Raw genomic sequence first — 24327 nt, forward strand, 5'->3', positions numbered from 1 at the left:
CTTGGGTCTCCATAGAGGAATGCTGGCATCAACAGAAAGAAAAGCTCTGCAACTACTTTCGTAAACCAGATCATCCCAATGCTTCCTGTCCACACAAGAAAGCTAGCCCACCAGAGTCAGTACGGAAAGTAAGTACCACGAATTGTTAGCCCTCCACTCACCAGTAATGAAGTTTCCATTAATGAGAGCTTCAAATGTGTTACAGCATTAGTGGATACTGGAGCTGCTGTAAACCTTATTCACCAAGATCTGGTACAAGAACTCAGTATACCCTCAGTAAAATGAATCCCTTCCATCCATGTCACCACTGTCCACAACGCTCCCATTAGTTCCGGCATAACACAACAAACTGCTCCAGTAACACTCAAGATTGGATTATTTCATGTTGAACACCTCTATCTATATGTCAAACTTTCCAAAACAAGCTGTCATCTTGGGGCATCCCCGGCTAGCTATTCACGATTCGTAAGTTTCCTGGAACCAAGGTGAGTGCACACAATGTTCAGGTTTCTGTCAGGAACATTGTCTTTATGTCACTGTTGACCTACCATGTTTAACCACCAGCATAGAACGCCCTGATGTGTAAGCTGAAACGTAGCTCCCTGCTGATTATGATGAGTTTGCTGAAGTGCTCAGTAAGACCAAAGCCAACCAACTTCTACCACATCGCCCTTGGGACTGTGTCATTGAACTCTTACCCAACATGGCTTCAGTGAAAAGTGGCTATGGAAACCTACATTGAAGAGGCTTTGGCCTCCGGTTTCATTTGTCCAGCCACCTCTCCTGTAGCAGTGGGCTTGTTCTTTGTGGAAAAGAAAGATGGAGGACTATGCTCATGCATTGACTACTGAGGTTTGAACTCAGTCACAGTCAAATATTGCTACCCACTGCCACTTGTCCCTTCAGCTCTAGAACAACTCCGTGAGTCATGAATTTATACCAAATTGGATCTAAGAAGCGCATACAACATTATCAATACATTTATCAGCATCAGAGAAGGGCATCAGTGGAAGACGGCATTTAGCACCACTAGGGGGTTCTATGAATATCTGGTCATGCCATATGGGCTAGCCAACACACCAGCAGTCTTTCTGTCCTTCATCAACGAGATGTTCAGGGATCTACTGAATCACTGTGTAGTGGCATACATCGATGACATCCTCAACTGCTCACAGAGCAAGGAGGAACATCTCAAGCATGTCAAGACAGTCCTGGTACATCTCCAGAAACACCAACTGTATATCAAGGGAAAAAAATGTGAGTTTCATACCACCCATACATTCCTTGGGTACAATATCAGCCACCAGTTGTGGAGATGGGCATTGCTAAGGTCACTCCAGTCATGGAATGGCCAAGACCAAGCATTGTGAAGGAATTGCAATGATTACTGGGCTTCGTTAATATCGTTTCATCTGCAACTACGTCATCATCGCAGCCCCACTCTCGTCACTACTGAAGGGCAAGTCCTCCAAGTTACCATAGAATGATACAGCCAACCATGCTTGCCGTCTATGCTTCATGCTATGACCACTGTTTTGTGGATTTATCGATGCTTTGGACTACCCATTGTTTTGTTTGCCTGGTTGAACTGTATTTTGGTTTTTTGACTTTATCTGCACCTAGACTACGTCTCTCTGCCTGCGGAGTTTGATTGTTTGTTTGTGTGTTTCTATAAATTTCCTACATATAGATTATAACACCATCTCCATGGCTAGTTCAACACAATTATTGTGTCTTTGTCTATATGTAAACGTCTGTTATGTGATATTAGCTTATTTACAGCAGTACTAATATAAAAAACAAAATGCAGTTTTTAATGATCCCTCTTATGTTTTTTAAAAAAAAAATTTTTTTAATTATTAACATTTTGCAGATTCTGCAAGGCTTATGCAAATGTAAATTTATGACCACAACTGTATGCTATGATTTCTATGTTGACTGGCAGTCTTAAGCATTAATAGTAATAAATGAACAAACAGTCCATTTAAGAACATACCTTGTTCTATAAGGGTTCTTCTCTTTTATAATAGGAATAGCCTTCATGATTTTGTAGAGTTCATTATCCAGGAAGTCCCTGTATGCGGACAATGTAGGTGATCCCTTACAAAAATCTAGTATACTTTAGTACATATTGTAAGTGTGCTATAAGTGCATTAAGTACACATACACTCACCAGACACTTTAATAAGAACACCTGTACATCTGCACATTCGTGCAACTGTCCAGTCATCCAATCAGATGGCAGCATTGCAACCTGAGTTTCAGTTAATGTTTACATCAAATGCCAGAATTGTACTAGTGGCATGGTTGTTGGTGTCAGATGGGCTGGTCTGAGTATTTTAGAAACTGCTGATTTCCTGGAATTTTTATACACAGCATTCTCTGAAACATTCACAAGAATGTGCGAAAAACAAAAAGCGAGTGGGAGTTCTCTGCACAAAACCGGCTTGTTGATGAGAGACGAGGAGAATGGCCAGACTGGTTCGAGCTGACAAAGTCTACCTTTTTATAGTACTAGGTGTATCCTGGAGGCTATCCCAGGGAACTCGGGGCATAAGGCGGGAGACCCCCTGGAGGGGTACCAACCCATAACAGGGCACAATCTCACACACACTATGGACAATTTTTAAATGCCAATCAATGCATGTCTTTGGGGAAACCGGAGAACCCGGAGGAAACCCCCCAAAGCACAGGGAGAACATGCAAACTCTGTGCACAGTGAGCGGAGGCAGGAATTAAACCCCCAACTGTACCACTAATTCTAATTCCTTTCACAGTTAAAATAAAGAGGTAGAACTACTCACCATTATCATTACTAACACACTAAAATAGTGCACATAAAAAAACAACCACGATGCAGTTTTGCTCATGATCAGTAACATAGGGGCCGAGTGAGGGGGACAGAAGTTATTTTAGTTTTTGTGGTTCATCACCACCTGTACATCACCTCTAACAAATACAGTCATCCAACTCACACTGGACAAAAGAAAAGGGCAGAAGAAACTAATTTAGTAATCTATTAACTGAAAAACAAAATGAACACTCAAGTAATAAACGAATAATTCAGTATTTAATCTACTCAAGTACATTTAAAAGTAAACTAATGCTGTAATCGTCTTACACTTAGTGTACTTCTCTTCAAGTATACTTATACATGCTAATATACAATATTTAATGTTTACTGTAAGTGTACTTAACACTTTGTGTACTTCTCTTGAAGTAGTAAACGTGGTAGTATATCAAATGTAAACTGTAAGTGTACTTCTCTCTGATATATAGACTACTAAGACGGTGGTAAATTTGTGGTAAACCTGAATGATTTTTTTTTTCTTTTCTTGTGGTAGCATTGTTAATACAGTGAGGGGGAACTGTGGTAAATATTGTGGTACGCAGCCAGTGTAGTAGGGTGTCTTTTTAGAGTTTGTAAATGAAATGAGTTTAGATTTCCTCTAATAGTTAGCTTTGTAGACTTTCTCTCAAGAGGGCTTCATTTTTCATTTGCTTTTACCATGTTTGCTTTTTCCTCTACAAAAAGAGCCTTTTGACAAATATTGATATGGCTGTGAAATTACCTCACGACCTGACGATATTCGGTATATAAAAGTAAATTACAGTAAACTGATTGCATTCACAAGGAACAGAATGTCAGTTCCTGTCCCGAACAGAACAGCAAACACACGTAACGTCATCACATACTTCCGTTGAATCATACACTGGAAAGAAAGCACATGGAGTGACCTGATCACTTTGCGATTCAATAGCACTTATTTCTTTTTCTAAAAATAAGACCTGTGGCAGACCAAAATAGACCAAAACCTATTTCGGTTGGTTGTTTCCATTGGACGAATGTTTTGTACCCTATGATGTGTGCATGTGAGAGAGGAATGCGTTTTGTTTTTTTGTTCTTCGAGGAGAAAAGGAGCTCGTTCTCCACTCAATCAGTAATGACTCATCACCTCTGTATAGGTCTGACAGATTTCTACATAGTGCAGCCGTGTTATTATTTTCCAAAATAGAAGGTTGTGTATGCACATGCTAAATTTAGCTTAAACAGACATCCTTATGAAAAGGTGAATAAACACATGATGGAATATATTCCACATTTTTAGCATGCTTAGCAAATCAGACATTACAAGCAAATGCAGTAATATGGTAGGAAGCAGAAATCATTGGTTTCAAGTAGTCAAGTAATCAGTGTTTCTAAGTATAAAGAAGATGAATGTAATGCTTACTGGAAAGTTTAACTACTCAGTGTAGGCAACATCATGTCCTATCAAGGGTCTAAGGTGTTATTTTTAGAGGAACGCAGACAAGTGATGAATCCTGAAGATCAAAGGTATGATTCATATAAGTGTAATTTGTTAGGGGGGGGATAAAGGGACAACTTCTTAAGACCTATGACTCACTTTTAGCTCTGGTAAGTCTGAATCTTATAGGTTGTATGATCTCAGACTAGTATTTGAATATAATTTCATACATTCATACATTCCTGCAAGTATCTGAGACACAGCTAAGCATTTGATGAACATATAGGTTATGTATACCCTTTATTAGGAACACCTGAACAACTGCACATTTATACCGTTATCTAATCAGCCAATCGTATGGCAGCAGCACAATGCATAAAATCATACAGACACAGGTGAAGAATTTCAATTAATGTTCACATCAAACATCAGATTGAAGAATAAGTGTGATCTCTGTGACTTTAACTTTGGCGTGGTTGTTGGTTCCAGATGGACTGGTTTGAGTACTTAAAAATCTGCTGATCTCCTGGGATTTTCACAAACAACATTCTCTAGAGGTTACACAGAATGGTGTGGAAAACAAAAACCATCTTATGAGTGGAGGATCTGCAGGCGGAAACAGCTTGTTAATGAGAGAGATCAATGAGAGAGAATGACCAGACTGGTTTGAGCTGACAGGAAGTCTATAGTAACTCAAAAAAGCATTCTTTACAACCGTGGTGAGCAGAAAAGCATCTCAGAATGCACAACACATCAAACTTCCAGCAAAAATCCAGTATCTCAAAATATTAGAATAAAGAATTTATAATACAGAAATGTCGACCTTCTGAAAAGTATGTTAATTTATGGACTGATTCTCGGTCGGGGCTTTAATTCTTTTGCATGAATTACTGCATCAATGCAGCGTGGCATGGAGGCAATCAGCCTGTGGCACTGCCGAGGTGTTCTGGAAGCCCATGTTGCTTTGATAGCGGTCTTCAGCTCGTCTGTAGTTTTGGGTGTGGTGTCTCTCATAGATTCTCTATGGGATTCAGGTCAGTCGAGTCGGCTGACCAATCAAGCACAGTAATACCATGGTCAGCAAACCAGTTACTAGTAGTTTTGGCACTGTGAGCAGGTGCCAAGTCCTGCTGGAAAAGGAAATCAGCATCTCCATAAAGCTCGTCAGCAGATGGAAGCATGAAGTGCTCTAAAATCTCCTGGTAGACGCTACATTGACTCGCGACTGTGAAAACACAGTGGACCGACACCAGCAGATGACATCGCACCCCAAATCATCACTGACTGTGGAAACTTCACACTGGACTTCAACCAACTTGGATTCTGTGCCTCTCCACTCTTCCTCCAGACTCTGGGACCTTGATTTCCAAATGAACTGCAAAGTTAGCTTTCATCTGAAAAGAGGACTTTGGACCACTGAGCAACAGTCCAGTTCTTTTTCTCCTTAGCCCAGGTAAGACGCTTCTGATGTTGTCTCTGGTTCAGGAGAGGCTTGATACTAGGAATGCGACACTGCAACATTTCTGTATTATAAATTCTTTACTCTAATATTTTGAGATACTGGATTTTTTGATTTCCATGAGCTGTAAGCCATAATCATCAACATTAAAACAAAAAAGGCTTGAAATATTTCACTTTATGTGTAATGAATCTAGAACATATGAAAGTTCCACTGTTTGAATTACAGAAAAAATTAACGTTTCTATTTGTCTGAGATGCACCTCTCTCTCTCTCTCTCTCTCTCTGCTTGGCCAGTCCATCACGTTCACTCTCAGCTTCTTTAGCAAGGCAGTGGTCGTCTTGGAAGTGTGTTTGGGGTCGTTATCATGCTGGAATACTGCATACTGATCATGCTCTGCTTCAGTATGTCACAGAAAATGTTGGCATTCATGGTTCCCTCAATGAACTGTAGCTCCCCAGTGCCTGCAGCACTCATGCAGCCCCAGACCATGACACTCCCACCACCATGCTTGACTGTAGGCAAGACACACTTGTCTTTGTACTCCTCACCTGGTTGCTGCCAAGCACGCTTGACACCATCTGAACCAAATAAGTTTATCTTGTTCTCCTCAGAGCACAGGACATGGTTCCAGCAATCCATGTCCTTAGTCTGCTTGTCTTCAGCAAACTGTTTGCGGGCTTTCTTGTGCATCATCTTTAGAAGAGGCTTCCTTCTGGGACAACAGCCATGCAGACCAATTTGATGCAGCGTGCGGCGTATGGTCTGAGCACTGACAGGCTGACCCCCCACCCCTTCAACCTCTGCAGCAATGGTGGCAGCACTCATACGTCTATTTCCCAAAGACAACCTCTGGATATGACGCTGAGCACGTGCACTCAACTTCTTTGGTCGACCATGGCGAGGCCTGTTCTGAGTGGAACCTGTCCCGTTAAACCGCTGTATGATCTTGACTACCATGCTGCAGCTCAGTGTCAGGGTCTTGGCAATCTTCTTATAGCCTAGGCCATCTTTATGTAGAACAATAATTCTTTTTTTTCAGATCCTCAGAGAGTTCTTTGCCACGAGGTGCCATGTTGAACTTCCAGTGACCAGTATGAGGGAGTGTGAGAGCGATGACGCCAAATTTAACACACCTGCTCCCCATTCACACCTGAGACCTTGTAACACTAACAAGTCACATGACACCTGAGAGGGGAAATGGCTAATTGGGCCCAATTTGGACATTTTCACTTAGAGGTGTACTCACTTTTGTTGTGAACGGTTTAGACATCAATGGCTGTGTGTTGAGTTATTTTGAGGGGACAGCAAATTTACAGTTACACAAGCTGTACACTCACTACTTTACATTGTAGCAAAGTGTCATTTCTTCAGTGTTTTCACATGAAAAGATATCATCAAATATTTACAAAAATGTGAGGGGTGTACTCACTTTTGTGAGATATATATATATATATATATATATATATATATATATATATATATATATATATATATATGTGTGTGTGTGTGTGTGTGTGTGTGTGTGTGTGTGTGTGTGTGTGTGTATATAGAATATGTGTATGTATATGTACATATGTATGTGAGAAAGAGAGAGAGAGAGAGAGAGAGAGAGAGAGGTGCATCTCAAACAAATAGAAACGTTAATATTTTCCGTAATTCAAACAGTGGAACTTTCATATGTTCTAGATTCATTACACATAAAGTGAAATATTTCAAGCCTTTTTTTTGTATATATATGTTACATAATGAGCAGTTACTATTGCACTAACACGTCCATACTACACCAGTAGTATTACAATATATCAGTGGTTGATTTGTTAGAAGTAACTGCTTTCAGGATGTCTCCTACTACTGCAGTGGGATTTAAAACAGATGGTCCTGGTAAATAGTGGAACAGTCAGAGGTTATGAGATCTCCAACTGGCTGCATGTATATGGGGCTAACGTATTGGGAATATGGGTGGACCTATTTTATCTGATTTATTGTTGTTGAAATTAGTCCTATAAATCATTGCATGTTGTATCATTTTATTCCGTATGAAACATTATATGTAGACTATACTGTATATAAACCGTACACGTACTGCAAGTAAATTTATACACAGAGATTTGGAACGTGGGTGAGCCACCTAATCTAAATATGATCATAAAGCTTTTTTTTTTGTACTGTTTAACAAAGAAAACTGTATAATCGTTAATGTACGTAGCAAAAATTTTTAACAGTTATGGAAGGAGTCTCTAGTGTCAGCGCTTTATAACACTCAGAGGTAAAACTGTCCATGAAGGTTTTAGCCATGGAAGTGTTCTGTCATTTCTTATTAACATGACAAGCTGCATTTTTATCTTTTCTTTTTAACTTCAAGAGAAAGACAAAATAGGCTAGTGAGGCAGCAACTGTTTAACATCGGAGATATCTTGCTTCTCATACATTCCACAACATTAAATATAACTACAAACAGAAAAAAAATGTATAATGTGTCCTTCATTAATATATATTTTAAAAAAAAATGCTACTGGCAAATTGAGGTAGTATGAGAGGAATAAAACACTTCAGAGAGTGCTGTTATAGAAATACTATCAGCTTGCCAATGTATCACACCACACATTTATTTATTATTTTTCTGGTGTATTGTATTTCTTATTTATTATGTATACTTATGACAGAGAGAGAGAGAGAGAGAGAGAGAGAGAGAGAGAGAGAGAGAGAGTAGCTAGGTCACAGAGAGTTCAGTAGTCCCCAGTAATTTGTATATTTCCAACGGCTTGGCTTTGTGAGTGAATCAGTAAGAATGAGTAAATTGTGTTCAATGAGAATGTATATTTTGCTTAGCACCAGAACTCTATGTCTCGTTTAAACACCAGAGTGTCTAATGTTGGCTGCTTGCCTATAATGGACCTCATCTGCAGGCACAGTGACAGCAGAGCTTACACACTGTCCGTGGTGAATTAGAACCCATGTATCTAAAGAGCGGAGGGGATGGATGACATAGTGCCTCTGCAACCCGTTATGCATGCACTGGCTGGAGCGAAACGCCTGTGACAAATGGGACCCTTCCACGAAACAAGAGTTGTACAGAGAAGAGCGATTTTGATATTTTGTCATTTACAGGCATGATTCTAAGTGATTGTATTCAACAATCGACTGGTTATCCCAAGCAAAAGCACATTTATATTTCTCTGTTATAATATGTCATAGAAGATACTTGATAAATCAGTTTATTATTGACACAGGGAATAAAAGGCTCAAATGACCTTCAGTAAACCTGCCTTTAAAAGAAAAATGATTGAGGATGGATGCGTTTAGTTTTACTCTGGATATTATTCCCATTGTTGAAACAATATTCTTCAGTATCAGATATCTGTATGGAAACTGGACAGAAGACCTTAGCAGATCCCCATGTGCTGCTCGTATCCATTTCCTAACTGCGTGGACTGGTAAATGATGATTAATTAAGTGGGTATTTGGTCTGTAGTGCTTAAGCCGCTGCATAGTCTTTCCATTTGTATAAGGCAATTATTTACGCAGAAACATTAGCTGATTTCACCTGCTGCACCTTTGTAATAAAATAGTACAGTAATGAAGGTTTCTCTGGATTATTTAGTCTAACACGTATGAGAAATATTGACTCGGAGTCTCCTTAAGCGAGCCAACAATATTACTGAAGATACAGCTCAAAAATAACTTTGAAATGTAACCCTGTCAATCAAGTAGATTAAAACATGACATATTTTGAAGGAAATGTGATGCCTTTGCCTATTGTACTAATCTCTGTATTCATGCTAATGATACCTGAATAAGAAATCGAATCTGTATGAAGTCTTTTTTTTTTTTTTTAAAGTCGTATGAAGAGTACAAACGAAGGACAACTACTAATTATAAGACTACTGTGAAATGGCACATTTCTTCAGTGTAAAATATTAACAATATACACAAACCTGTGCTCCACGTTTGGATTTTGATCACATGGTTATAAATTTCAGCCCATTCTACAAGACAAAAGAAGGAGTGGAAAGATCCCCTTCGGTGCCTTTACTTTAGCACACCACTTCATGATGTAATGTTTCTCGAAGGCAACAGGACAAGCACCAAACATTTGAGAGATCGTAATCGAAAACAGATTGGGGCTCGACAAGTGCATTTTTTAAACATGCTTGCTCAGTTAGACCTCAAACTCGGGGCGAGTCCTCAATGTCCACACACATAGAGAGACATATGCTCTGAAGGAGATGCGCCACCGACTACAGCTGATAAAAATAGGCAAGCAATTTGCCAAGCTTCATATAGAGATGTTGGGCTGCACCGAATGATTTTTATCCATTTGGTTCTAATTAGGTCTGGCTCCTGGGATCAGCCCTGAAGATATGTTCCTTCTGAACATTTCAACTTCTATAAACAACCAATCTTCTCGTTTCCAAGCTGACGGCTTTCAGGCACCGACCTGCTCGCCTCTGCCAAGAGGTCTGCGCGTTCCCCCTATGTTCTGCTTTTGACTAATAATCTTATTTCCAATATTCATTTACATCACCCAACAAAAATCCCCCAAGGCCACGCCATGCCAAGAGACATCCAAACACAATGTGTCACTGTACTGTGAGAGCATAGCCCCCGGACTCGAATATCATTTAATCACCATTTTGGAGCAGAGTGTGTGAAAACATTTCCATCAATATGATCTCAGCAAGATTTACTTAGAAGCTTTGCTGATAATGCTTACATCCATGATTACTCACTCGTCTCGGTCCTTCCTTCCTCTGTGTTAAACAACCATGTTTTAACACTGTGCTTATTAGGAAAACATGCTCAGTCAAACGACATAGGAAATATATATATATATAAAAAAAAAACGTTCATCCAAATTCCACGTGATTACACACACACACACACACACACACACACACACACACACACACAAAAAGGACCTCAAAAAATGCATTCTTTCACTCAACATGGCCGTAAATAAAAAGAATAAAATGCTTCACTTCTTTCAGAGATTTGTCAGTAAAACATCCTTCTCTGTGTATACCTTTGCTATCAATCCACCGTGCCTGTTGCACAAACTCATCTGGAAAAAGTTCAAGGACGTATCACAGGAAGGCCTCATAATTTAGGAATCAACAAATGCTAAAAGAAACGTTGTCAAATGTGAATAGAGTCTTAAATGCAAAGCATGTCTCTATTTGTGTGTGTGTGTGTGTGTGTGTGTGTGTGTCAGAAGCACAACAGGCCAGGCTGTAAGAGCAGTAAGATATGAAGGACAGGTAAGGAGGTTGAGTACTCACTGCACGTGTGTCAGAGAGGAGGTGAAGAGGAGGCTCGCCCCGGTCAGACCCCGCTTCCTGCAGCACGCGCTCACCGAGGAGTGAAAGAGCACAGACTTCTCTCCTCCCCACTCTCCGAGCTGCAACTACTCTTTACTGCCATCACTTCATTTAGCAGGGGAATACTTGGACTTAGACTATTACCTCAGCTTTGCAGGGAGCCGCCGATTACTAATGTCATTTCCATTAAAGTACATTTTTCCTTCTGAACGATTTCCATCCATTATATTAATTCACATGATTCAAAGTCAGTGCGAATCAAAAAAGAAAGCATTCCACGTTGAGTACACACAATTAGTGCTCCTTTGAAAAGTGCGAGATGTTCACACTGATATTTCACTTTGATTTATTATGGGCTTATTTCAGAGCCGACGTCATCCAAGAAGTGGACCTCATTTACATATTAAAATGTATAATCGGAAACAGTCTGTATTTTTTTTTTCTTCTTTCCCTTCAGAACACATTCCTGATTTTTTTCTTCTTCTTCTTAATGCATTCTAAAAAGGTTTACGTTTGAAACGTTTTCCTGCGAGGACAAACCCCCAGAGCAGACACTTATCGATGTATGCGTGTATTATGATTTACTGTGAACATATAAGTTAGATGTCTACATGAGCGAACCTGAATTGGCTACGGCAAAGGAATTCAAAGGCAACCCGTTACAGCTGTTTTAATTTAGAATGATGGATTTCTAGCTCTGCCTGGTGTTGAAAGGTCATTCGTAGACATCAAATAGAAAAGTTCTGACAGATAGTTTGGCGTAACTAGTCCTAAAAGAATCAAACACACCCAAGCCAATTTTAATGCATGTTTTGTTTTGGGTTTTTTTTTTTTTTTTTTTTAAATACTTCTCATAGAAGTATTTTCAGTGTAGTCTGGTATTCACTGGCTGTTGTAACTGTTTTCCTGTTTCAAGAAGATTTGATTTCCAGGATGCATGAGTAACCACCACCAACATGTAACACACATACTTACATATAGTGCATACTATGTAATGTATACGAATGACTCTATGTTCACTTTATTGTTTAGTTAAACGTAACTGCATGGTAATATTGAAAATCATCATGTTTTGTGCATATTTCAAACACATTCTCACTCACTCAATTTTGGGGAAGATATATTATTCAACCACTCCTGCGTAATCCATGTTGAAAAATTAAAAAACAGAGTCTGTTGTAAAACATAGTAATGATGACATCACACGCTAAACTTAGCAAGGACTTTACGCTTTTGTGGTGTATTTGGACTCAGCATCAGCCATGATGTCAGTTTTTGCCTTTTTGACTGAGTGTGCCGCTGAGCTCTGTATCATTCAATGCCAACTGAGACTGCCGGGGAGTCGCACATGTCTGACAAAAACAAGAGAGATTATTCTGTTCCAGTTTACACTGCAATTGAAAGCATACTCACATTAATATACGGCTCGACAGGAGGGGAGTGAGAAATGTAACGTGTTTCCTTAACCAAATATCTCATGTTCCACAGTGACCTAAATACAACTGTATCTGCATCTGTTTAGTGCTTCATGTATACAGTACAGCTGTATCTGCGTTCGAATTGAAATCCAAAGTGGGCGTGGCATAGACATGGAGGCCTTTTTTTTAAATGATGGGGGAAAAAAACTCAAAAGTAGAAATGTGAAAGGTTACACGCAGGAGTAGCGCAACAGAAAGGCCTTTGCCCTATTGTCCAGAGATTGCAAGGTGTCCCATGTCAATCACAGCAAGATTAGCCAATCGTAGGCATCTGTGGGCTCATGCAGGCAGAAGGGGGTGGATAGCACTAACACACCCTGAGGGAGCTTGAGCAGCAGTTTGAAAAGATGTGCGTGGCTTTCTGGCTTCACGTGTCTCGGAGGTTAGAGAGGTCTTCACTCTTACTGGTTGGTACTGTAGGTGTCATGTAATAGGGGAGAGCTGACTGGTGGGTGGGAATTGATCAAGATTAAATTAGGGAGAAACAAATCGAAGGGAAAATCCCATCTAAATCCAAGAAATGTAAAAGGTAAAAAATGTTTTTGTTTGTGCAACAAATCCACAATATTTTCTAACAAATGTAGTCGATTTCTCAAAATTATAAACACATTAGTAGCATAATTGAAGCCACAGTGATCCTGACCAGGCAGTTACTAAGGATGAAGAAATGAAAGAAATGTATATTTGTTCATGTTCATGAACATGGTCGTTGTTTGTATTTCAAGCTTCGTATCTGACCGCATTCATATCTGAAAGTACAATCTTTCTAGTCACATGATTTTTGCTGTTGTTCCGCAGGATCCCAAAACACCTCTGCTTTCAACCAGATGCCATGTGCCATTTCTTATAAACGTGATTTTGTTCATGCCAGAGAGAGCGTGCGTCATTGATTCTGTTTACTTTTGACACGTGTATTTGTTTTGGTTTCTGTCCTGTCTCCGCCCCTGTTCTGTTATTGGTTATTTCCTAAAGTCTCAGCTGTTTTGTGTCATCCCCTTAGATGCATTGTATATTTAAATATGTCTTTGTTTGGGGTGAAGTATTGCGTTTCTGTGTTTTGCCGCCTGTGCGTTACCGAGCCTTTGTTCTGTGTTCTCGTTTCCAGGTTCTTTGATCTTGTTCCCAGTTTCTCGTTTCTTTCGTATTCTGCCTTTGCCCTGTCTACCCTGTTTTCTGATCGCCTGACCTTTTTCCTGTTTTTCACCACGTTTTTGCCCTACAATTTGTGTTTGTCTGCCTGGCTCTCTTAACTGCACTTGCATCCATCTCTAACTTGATAGCGTGACAAATACCACTTAAACTACTACAGTGAGCATTCAAAAGAGAAAAAAAACATTTATATCCACAGCCCATTGTGTAAATAAGGGGTTTTTTATAAATAAAAATTGTTTGTAAGAGATTTTACTGCTTGATGGTGATAGCACCAATGACTTAGGACTAGATGAGTCAGTTCTCTAAAAAAAAATCTCAAACCCTCAGCTCTTTGTGAATCAAAAACAAGTGTTAAATGGAAAGTTCTGTTGACAGACTTTCTGGCAAATTTCCTCATCAGCCATGAAGGCGCTGATTGATTCCTAGCTTGGCCGATGTAAATCCATCACTACACTTTAATATCTGGAGCAGATGAACGGAATGTACCCTGGGTTTAGAAACCAACTTTTCCTGCTGGAAGAAAGCTTTAATGTTATGGTGCGCTATTTAGGACACCATATGCACATATCTTTCTGTGATTGGGAACTGCTGTTGTCGCAAACACAAAAATCACATGGATTCTCATCGCGTTGCCGATGAGGTCCGAAATTTCAGATCTTCCTGAGCAACTATCATCAGAAACAATGCCGAGAGGATGGAACAATGATGGTCCGTATTATCTTTGCAGGCTTGTAATGTCTGTTTTCAATGTGATTCGTCCAACACAATATGAGTTGTTTACACCCATAAGGGAAAATCAGTGTGTTCCAAATGCTTCAGTGGGCTCTACATTTAATTAGAACCACCTTTCTACAAAAATAGAGGTACAGGACGTTATAATGGCACTCTTGTGTGATAATGTTTTCAATGGTATTATGATGGTAAATCAATATCATGGCCAAGGAACAAATACGTTGTTTGGGGAAATATTTAACATCATCGGGTCATGGATGTTGAATACGCAAGAGAATAGGTCATTGGATTATAACGTCTATCATCTATGATCGATGACGCATTCATTATTTTTTATATGCTTTTGATATATTTTGATATTCAGATCATGCTAAGCCTGTAGCTCATGTCAAAATATGATGTCATGTGTCAGGCAGCAGAGACGACGAAAGTTTCAGGTAGAATGCTTTTTTAAAAAAAAAAAAAAAAAACAGTGCACAAATCCAGAGTGTAAGGCAAGGTCGTAGTCACAAAATAATGAGGCAATAGCCAGGCAATGTACAAACAGACTATATCAGGCAAGGCATGAGAATCAAAAACCCAAAATCCAGAAACCAGATCACTTATAATCATATCAAAAAATACACGGGATATGAGGCTTGGTAACGTCACGTCAGGCAAAAATATACTGAGCGGATACCAATGAATTTGCAGATCATGTAAATCTAAAGGTATATGGTATATTATGGGGCTTGTGAGATGTTCCAGTTACACGTTTTCATGTGTTATATTAGCAACATTAACTGTTATAAGTCATTTGGTAATTTGAATAGTATCATTTCTTAATTTTATTGATTTGATGACTTACTCTAGGCTGTAGTTTAAGCAAATCCATATGATATCCATCCATCCTTTTTCCATACTGCTTATCCTAGACAGGGTCGTGGTAGAGCCTGGAGCCTACCTCAGGGAACTTGGGGCACAAGACCGGGGACACCTTGGACAGGGTGCCAATCCATTGCAGGGCACAATCGCATACACATTCACACCTATGGACAATTTGGAAATACCAATCAGCCTGCAGCCTTTGGACTGAGGGAGGAAACAGGAGGACCCAGTGGAAACCCCCGAAGCATGGGGAGAACATGCAAACTCCATGCACACAGGGCGGAGCTGGGATTCAACCCCCAACCCTAGAGGTGTGAGGCAAACATGTTAACCACTAAGCCACTGTGCCCCCCTCCATATAATATAATTTTGCCAAATCAGCTACTGATTAAAAAGAGTAAAAAAAATACCAGTGTTTTAAATGGGAAAATATTTGATCTCACAAGTTATTCAAATGCATTTGCTTGGGTAATATTTATGGAATAAAACACAATAAAACCTTGATTATTTTCTAATAACAGTACATCCTGAAGTGAATTTCTCTTATACCACAGCAATCCATCAATGGTCAAATTGTTGTATGTATTAAAGAACAGCGTCATACATTTTTTTTAATACATCGCATTTAATGCTGTGAAACAACTATAAACTCTTATTCCCTTATCCACCTGTCTTTCTTCTCTCCCTTACGTTAATAAGAAAAAAAAACCCACACTTTTTTCCTCTGACTGTTACGAATTACTAAGAGCGGAGACTCCTTCCAAAAAAAAAATGCTCATAGTAAACTTCACAACAGCAACAAGTACCCTCATTTGCTTTATCTGTTTATGTGAAACATCCACATTCAAGCCACTGTGTAAGTTGTTACTATAGAAACAAGTGCATTATTATGCACCTTTTATTTCCCTTGCAGCTGTAACTATTGCCAGAGCTGCTGTTATAGAAAATGAATCAACACCTTCAGACCAATCAAAACAACACAGTAGTATAAATGCAGACTAATCGCCCACTTTATTAAAACCTGAAATGTATATACTTGATGTATACTTGATGTATAGGACCTGTCTTTGCTCTCAGAACAGCCTGAATTCTTCATGGAATAGATTCCACAAGGTGTTGGAAAAAATTCCTTTTAGAATCTTGTCCCTGATGACAGGTCTACATCATAGTAATAATTGCTGCAGATTTGCTCCACCACATCCCAAAGGTGCTCTATTGGATTCAAATCTGGTGACTGGGAAGGCCATTGATGTACACTGAACGCATTGTGATGTTCATGACACCAGTTTGAGATGACTTGTGCTTTGTGACGTTGCATTATCATGCTGGAAGAAGCCACTGGAAGATGAGTAAATTGTTTCCATAAAGGGATGCACATGGTCAGCAACAATACTCAGATAGGCTGTGATATTCCAACTATATTCAATTGGTATTAAGGGACCCAAAGTGTTCCAGGAAAACATACCCCACACCATTATACCACCTTCACCATTTAACACAGGGCAGGTTGGTTCCATGCGTTCATTTTGTTGATGCCAAAATTTGACCCTACCATCTGCATTTTGCAGCAGAAACCAAGATTCCACAGAACAGGCAATGTTTTTCTAATCTTCACCTGTACAGTTTCAGCAAACCTGTGCCCACTGTAGCCTCAGATTCCATGTTCTTGGCTGACAGGCGTAGAACCCGATTTGGCCGTATGCTTTTCTAGCACATCTGCCTCGAGTCCGATGTGTTCGAGGTGGTACTTCTTTGAGATGCTTTTCTACCCATCATGGTCGTAAAGCGTGGATATTTGAGTTACCATAAGCAGCTTGGACCAGTCCGACCATTCTCCTTTGACCTTTCTCATCAACAAGGTGCTTCCCCCTTCAGAAATGCTGCTCACCGAAAGTATTTTCACGATGTTTTTGCACCATTCTGTGTAAACGTTAGAGACTGTTTTTTTGGGAAAATCCCAACAGTTTCTGAAATGCTCAAACCACCCAATCTGCACCAACATCCATGCCACAGTCAAGGTAACTGAGATCCTATTTTCCCTCATGCTGATGTTTGATGTGAACATAATCTGATACTTTTTATCTGTTTCTGCATGATTTTATGCATTGTGCTACAACTGCATGATTGGCTGATTGGATAATATTTTTTTATCCAATTTTTCCTCTAGTGCTCCTTTTTAAGCCTCATTTTGGCTGAATTAGTTGCACTGCATCGAGTGAAACATGATGTGTTGCACACCCACCTGTTAGGATATTGTTCTGCTGTATATTTATACAGTTACCAGCAAATGATTTCTAATTAACATTATAGATGAAGGAACAACAGAGTTGAAAATAGATATTCCACACATCCAAATGTGCACTGCTTTGTGAAAGCAAATGTTCTTAAAAAAATAAAATAAATAATAATAATAAAATAAAGCTGAAAACATATCTCAAAAGTATCTGGTGGTGGTGGGGGAAGGGGGCGGGGGGATAAAAATGACTGAATGTTATGACTGACTATGCGGCTGTAGGCTCAAGCGATGTGTTGCATATGGCCGCATGTGTTTTCAAAGACTCCTGACAGAAAACGGAGAATAAAAGAGCTGCTTTTCTTTTCAGCTTTCTCCCGGGTGTCTAAACATCATCTAGTTGTGACTTTAATATGTCAAAGGAATATGAAGTGTATACGTGTCGTGCCAATACAAACACTGAGCTGTAATGCTAAATCTCGAGGGACATCTTTACACAGCGCTGCTTACAAAAGACTATTTGTGATTTGTCTTCTGACTGTTCTGAGGACTTAACTCCTGTACTTTCGTACTCAATCTAGACAATACAGAACAATAATAAATAGCATTCCAAAAACACTCAGCTTGATGGCTTGCGATCTTGCCAAGTCTTTGTTTTTTGAAACTTTCTTACTTTTTTTTTTTTGTGGGCTGGAGTACAAAAGCTGTTTACATTCTTCAGTTTGTCTTTTAACTCGCCATTCGGGGGAAAGCGCTGTAATAAATTTGGTGAGAGTTCTCTCTGATATTATCATGAAACACTAAGCTGGGAGAGCAGAACTTTGCCCTGTATACGAATCTGAAGGTGACTGAATGATAAGGTGGAAACAGGATCACACTCGATAAACTTCCTATAAGAAACATTTGACAGTGAAATACTTAATTGTTTTTTTGGAAGCAAGACCACCAAGCAGGAAAAGATTGTAAAAATCGTTTCAGGTCATTAGTTTAATAGCTGAGACAAGAAGTGGCCCAACTAAATCATCTACGACTATGCTCATGTGTTTGATGTTTGCTTCTTTAGTTTTGTACTGGACAACTAAAAGAAGTCTATCTCAGCCAAAATCTTTCCATAAACACACGCCCCACTCTTTATAAACCATGCTTTCATTTGTAATTTCACCTTTAAATAAACAATTTTGTAAAACAGCAGGATTAATCTGTATTTTAAAATGTTTCAATTTTAAGTTGAATTGTTTTAGCATCTCCACAACCTTTAATAAGGTAGTTATAATTATTTATGTATGGGTGATTCCGCCATTGGGACGCCATTTAGCCCTTGTAATTCTGACAGAGTATTTGTTTTATATCACTTCCCAACAATTAATCTAAGAAAGCATGCATGTAACCATTTAATAAATGTGTTAACAGATCTCATGCAACAATCTCAGGGTCCTGCACAGGGTCGTGGGGATATGCCAGACACTTTTGCTAATTTTAAGCATTTATTTCTAATCCTAATTATCTGCCAATAGAATACGACATTTTAAAGCATGAAAGGAGTAAAATACTCTAGAGACCAGTTTAATTGTCTTATATTTGGTTTATTTTAATCTTACAATAAGACAATTGTGGATATATTGACCTATTTTCGAGAGAATTTCACTTAATAAAATGTCTTTTTTTCTTTTTTTTAGTATTTCTGACAAAGCTGCAAGGATGAGAGAACTTCATTTTCTTCTTCCCATAATCTTCAGGAATTTTAGATAATGCTGGATAACGTCTTGTAGAACACGTGACTTGCGGAACATTCCAGATATTTCATGGGGATGAATATGTTTAGGTAATATGGTTGAGTTGATGGTGTTTGAACTATAATGTATATAACTAGATTTTTAATAACCTATAATGGATAATTCGTGAAAAGGGATGTTTCAAGCATAAGATGTTAAATGAATTCAGAAATGCAATGATTTCTGAAGCATTTTAATGAATAAATATTCCAAATAAAATTTAGTTGTAGTGGGTTGGCACCGGCATAAATGCTAGATAGGGTTTATTAATGATTGTTTATCTATATAGGGTTTATAAACAATGATGATCATTTACCCGAAATATGCACATAAATTGTGAAGTACACCTGGCATCTCAATCATGGAATCACCTGTATATTTATAGCTGTGCTATAAATATCTATAAGTCACTCCAGCAATAACGGCCTTCCATTAACATGGGTGTGAAAGTGTGCAAGTGTGAAAAGGCAGACAATCATGGCTCGGCTATAAGGTGAGGAAGTTTCTCACTGATACTCTCACTCGCAGTATCTCTCGCCACTGTCTCCTTTTCACAGCAACGCCTGCGGTGAGTGACTGTATGTGTGGAGCGTGCCCTCGGTAGGAGAATCACTGAAGGAAATGATCAATCACTGGGCATAAGCTGTAAACAGGCGAATGACACGTGGCAATATAAAATGGAAAATTCAAATAAACAAGAGCAAGCCTGTTTAGAGGCAGGAGCACTACAATAGCCCTGCAACAGGGCATCTAAGTAATCATTAAGAGCCATAACTCAGCGCCAGAGAACTTTAAATAAACAGTATACTTCTGCAGGCATATACACTCGGCCCGAATTTACTTTACCCAAGTCACTGAGAAACCGTAGGGTAAAGGCCATGGACCAACTTAGAACAGTTGGTATCTCACCATCGAGGAATCCTTCAGCAGTGCTGTGTAGTGTTGTGTAGTGTTGAGACAGCTGATCTTACACACAACATACCGTAGGAATGAATTATGCCCTTTCAATCAGAGGTGAATGACACGAAAACACTTTTTTTTGAGATCAGGTTAGCACTGACACATTATCTGAAAGATTCAACAATCAAATTCGAAATGCATAAATACATTCATATCTAGAATAAATATCATAATAAGCCAGGTTAACGCGTGGGCGTTGGATTGTTTCCGTCTGAAATCTATTTATTTGAGTTTCCTTTTAATATGCATGTCTTGACAGCAATAGAGAGAGCGACTTCAGCTATTCATTCAGCTTATAGCTGCGGTCGTCATTTCCAAACACTGTGGTTGGGCTACACTTTGTCATTTTGTCAGCGTCTTCCCTAGAAGCATGGACACACTAAACTGCTGCTGCTTCACAGGAAGTCACGCTGCTTTCTGGCAACTGACGTGATATACAAAAGGAGCGAATCCCATGAGAAAATAAACAAACAAATCATATTTAATAATCATTTGAATTGTTATTATTTAATATTTTGCTTTAAAATATAAAATAAACAAGTATTTCAGCTGTTGTGGCAATTGATTTACCAATTTTGCGGTGCACATTTACTTCATTTCAACTGAAAAAAATTAAATGCTGTGATTTGACAGTTTTTAATAGCAAAGTACAGTTAGAGTCGATTCGATTCGATTCGATTCGATTAGAGAGTTTTACTACCATTCTATCCATATACAAGTATACAGCAGAGCATTATACCATTCTCCAAAGCCTTGGCATGACATTATAGAAGACATTATATACTGGGTTTCCTATTATATACTCGACAACATGTACAATAATTTGAGGAAGACAATAAAACACAACAGTGGCAACAATACAGTACATACAACACAAGATATTACATACAAAACACAACATAACATGACACAGTTAAACACTATGCGCTGTGAGATACTGTATGTAGCACTGAGAGCATTTTTTCAGTAAACTGAATGGAAATCCAATTCATCCTAAATCTGTTTTTTTTTTTTTTCTTTGTTGTTGTAGAATTTTGCAATGTTTGTAAAATTTTTTGGCATTTTTCATTATCAGGGTTACACTGGGTGCCACACCGGGTACAAGGTGGGACTACACACTAGACTGGATACCAGTCAATTACATGTCACCACACAATATAATTAAAATATAATAGTTTTGAAAAAAAAAAGAAGTGTAAATTGTCAACAGTTGTCAGTGAAGTGTAGCACAGCAGAAAACCTCCATCCATCTTCTATACCACTTTATCCTTTTCAGGGTCACGGGGAAACTTGGAGACTATCCCAGGGACCATAGGGCACAAGGCGGGGTACACCCTGAACAGGATGCCAATCAATCGCAGGGCACAATCACATACACACTCACACACCCATTCATACACTACGGACACTTTGGACATGCCAATCAGCCTACCATGCATGTCTTTGGACTGGGGGAGGAAACCGGAGGAAACCCCCGCAGCACGGGGAGAACATGCAAACTCCGCACACACAGGGCCACGTTGCGAATCAAACCCCCGACCCTGGAGTTGTGAGGCGAACATGCTAACCACTAAGCCATCGTGCGCCCCATCAGAAAACCTCTGATTTACAATTCCATTGTACAGCTATTATTACACTATGCATTGTGGGATATGTAGCACTGAAAATGTTGTCCATCCATAAATTGTTTGAAAATGCAGTGCATCTTGGGATACGAATAGTTATAAATACTTTCGGGTTAGATACTAAGCCTTGCCCAGTGCAAGCTGAGATGGCTGCTATAGATTCAGTATTCATTTAGGAAACCTTAAACTGGGATGGATCCAGGAACATTTTCTCTGCTGACCTCATGGGCAAATTCCTTCCTTTAATTGAGCTCTAATTGAGGCTGATTACATGGCAGTAAAGGGGAGGTCAGGAAGTAAAAACATCAGGCTCGTTGTTTCAAGTCCACTTGATGGGTTAGGTAATACCGACATCAGTTACTCTCATCTATCACAGGTAAGGTGTCACGGCGAGTCGAGACGCAGAGGGACTGAAACTGGAGTCCACATAAAGGGCTTTCAGAAGTGAAATTCGGCATCCCCGTTGCTCCTTGACAAACTCGAGAGCTTTCTCACTTTGATACATTTCAGGCCACATCAGGTATTGTTTCTGGTGCCATTTATTTATGCATATTTTTTTTTTCACTTCAAAGAGGTTTTGCATTGTGTGAATTTTTCTTTACATCATATATGATGTACTGAATGTGGGGCTGAGTAAAACATCCAAGTTAAATGTTTGACTGATGCTGAATGCCTACCGGTTGTCTATGTAGACACCACAGACGCGTTATTGCCCTCCGACTTATCAAAAGAAATGAAATTGATTCAAATGTTGGGATTGCCAAGATCGTTCATGTACTGTAAGTGCCAACATCTTGTAAAACATATCCTTACTGCCAGTTGGCACAGGCTGGGCATTCGTTCATACAGGACTGGTGCTCATTTAGAGTCAAATAAAGTTGCTGCGCTGTTTTCTGCATTGACATAACGTGGAGGGAATTCGAAACATGGCTCGATTGATTGATTGTCATATATTCATTTTTATTTGCTCATTTACATTCAAGTTCATTTGTAAGACCAGAGTATGTCTGAATTTGACCTCCATGCTGCGACAGTAATGTCTCTCGCTCCCCATTTCATGCTGCGTGTGTTATCTCCGACTTTTACTTCATGTTTTAGGTTTCAGACATGACTAGCCCAGGTGGAGTGCTGACCTGAATGATATATTCATTTTTTTGCCATGCTCATAAAAATTCATTCTGTGCTTTTATATTGAGTTCAGAGCACAGGAGGTTTTACTGGAGGATTTTTCAAAATGGTATATGACAGCTAATAAAAAAGTTCAGTTCCTACAATGCAGTATTTACTTCAAGGTATGCAGTGAACGAGAAACACGAAGAGAATTATAATTAGTGAAATGTTTTTAGTGCGAGTTAAATCTGCAAAGGCTTCCATTGGATCAGCAAATGTGTAAAGCAAATCTGTTATTCATGTCATATTGAGGGTCCCTAGACAGCCATTACTAACCCAATATCCTGTTTGAGAGTGAGCCCCCGCTCCAGCTTGTTGGTCTTGGCCATTCACCAAAGCGTGAAAGTATGAAAATTGTCCAGTCATGGCCTGGAGCGCTCAGAAACCACCAATGTTCTGTGGCCCTGCACATGTGTTTCAAACAGGCCTGTTAAGATAGCACGCCACAACACTCGCAAATATTTGCCATGCTGCATATTCCGACGGGCCGAGCGGCTATGCCAGGGTGCAGATAAACAGCGCTGACTTCCTCCAGGCATTTTATCAGGCGTTTCTTTTTTATTATTATTCCAAATGTGTCAAGCCCCTGTGGGGGACGGCTAGGCCCAAAATAGCCCTGACATGTTGCAGCGCGGACGTGAAAACAAAAGCCATGACGGCAGCTCTCATTCAGCAGGGGCCTGTGAGGGGTCCAAGATGTCCTCCGCTGAGAGAGACTTCCAGCCACATATTCTGACATCACACCAAATAGCTCAACACAAACAATGGCCAGAGTTCCCATGTTTCTTTTCCTGGTGAGCAGAAATCACACACAATGGGTCTGAAATTGCTAAAGAGTTTAAGACTTTTATTTTTATCCAGCAGTTTTTATATACAATACAAAAACCTAATATCTAATACTTAAACATTACTTCACAAAATAATATCCACTCCTTAAAAGTAATTAAGGAAGACTTAAGAATGAGAGTTTGCCATTTCAATAGTAATAATAATAATTATTATAATAATTATAATAATAATAATAATAATAACAACAACGTAATAGTAATATATATGCAGATTTTAGCATGAACTGCTAAAGATGTCACATTCTTGATTACACATACACTATGCAATTAGACCATTTTTTTTCGACTTGTCTTAATTATACACAGCAGAAGATGTGTGTGTGTGTGTGTGTGTGTGTGTGTGTGTGTGTGTGTGTGTGTGTGTGTGTGTGTGTGTGTGTCAATTTGTGTGATTTCATTTCTGAGTCAAGGTGAAAAAGCATTTAAACTGCTTACTAAAGTATAAAACATTTTCCCAGTCAAT

General features: G+C 39.2%; 1 protein-coding gene across 8 annotated transcripts in view; it reads right to left on the bottom strand.

The window, feature by feature from the left end:
* Positions 1–11101, bottom strand: part of myocd (myocardin) — a 100501-nt gene extending 89400 nt beyond the window's left edge. For all 8 annotated transcript variants that reach the window (XM_053684872.1, XM_053684870.1, XM_053684871.1 and 5 more), the window contains exon 1: positions 10989–11101. The gene's annotated coding sequence lies outside the window, so the exon portion shown is untranslated. The remainder of the gene's footprint in view (positions 1–10988) is intronic.
* Positions 11102–24327: the final 13226 nt, after the last annotated feature.

This window comes from Ictalurus punctatus, chromosome 13 (genome assembly GCF_001660625.3).
Source record: "Ictalurus punctatus breed USDA103 chromosome 13, Coco_2.0, whole genome shotgun sequence".
In the NCBI taxonomy this organism is placed as follows: Eukaryota; Metazoa; Chordata; class Actinopteri; order Siluriformes; family Ictaluridae; genus Ictalurus; species Ictalurus punctatus.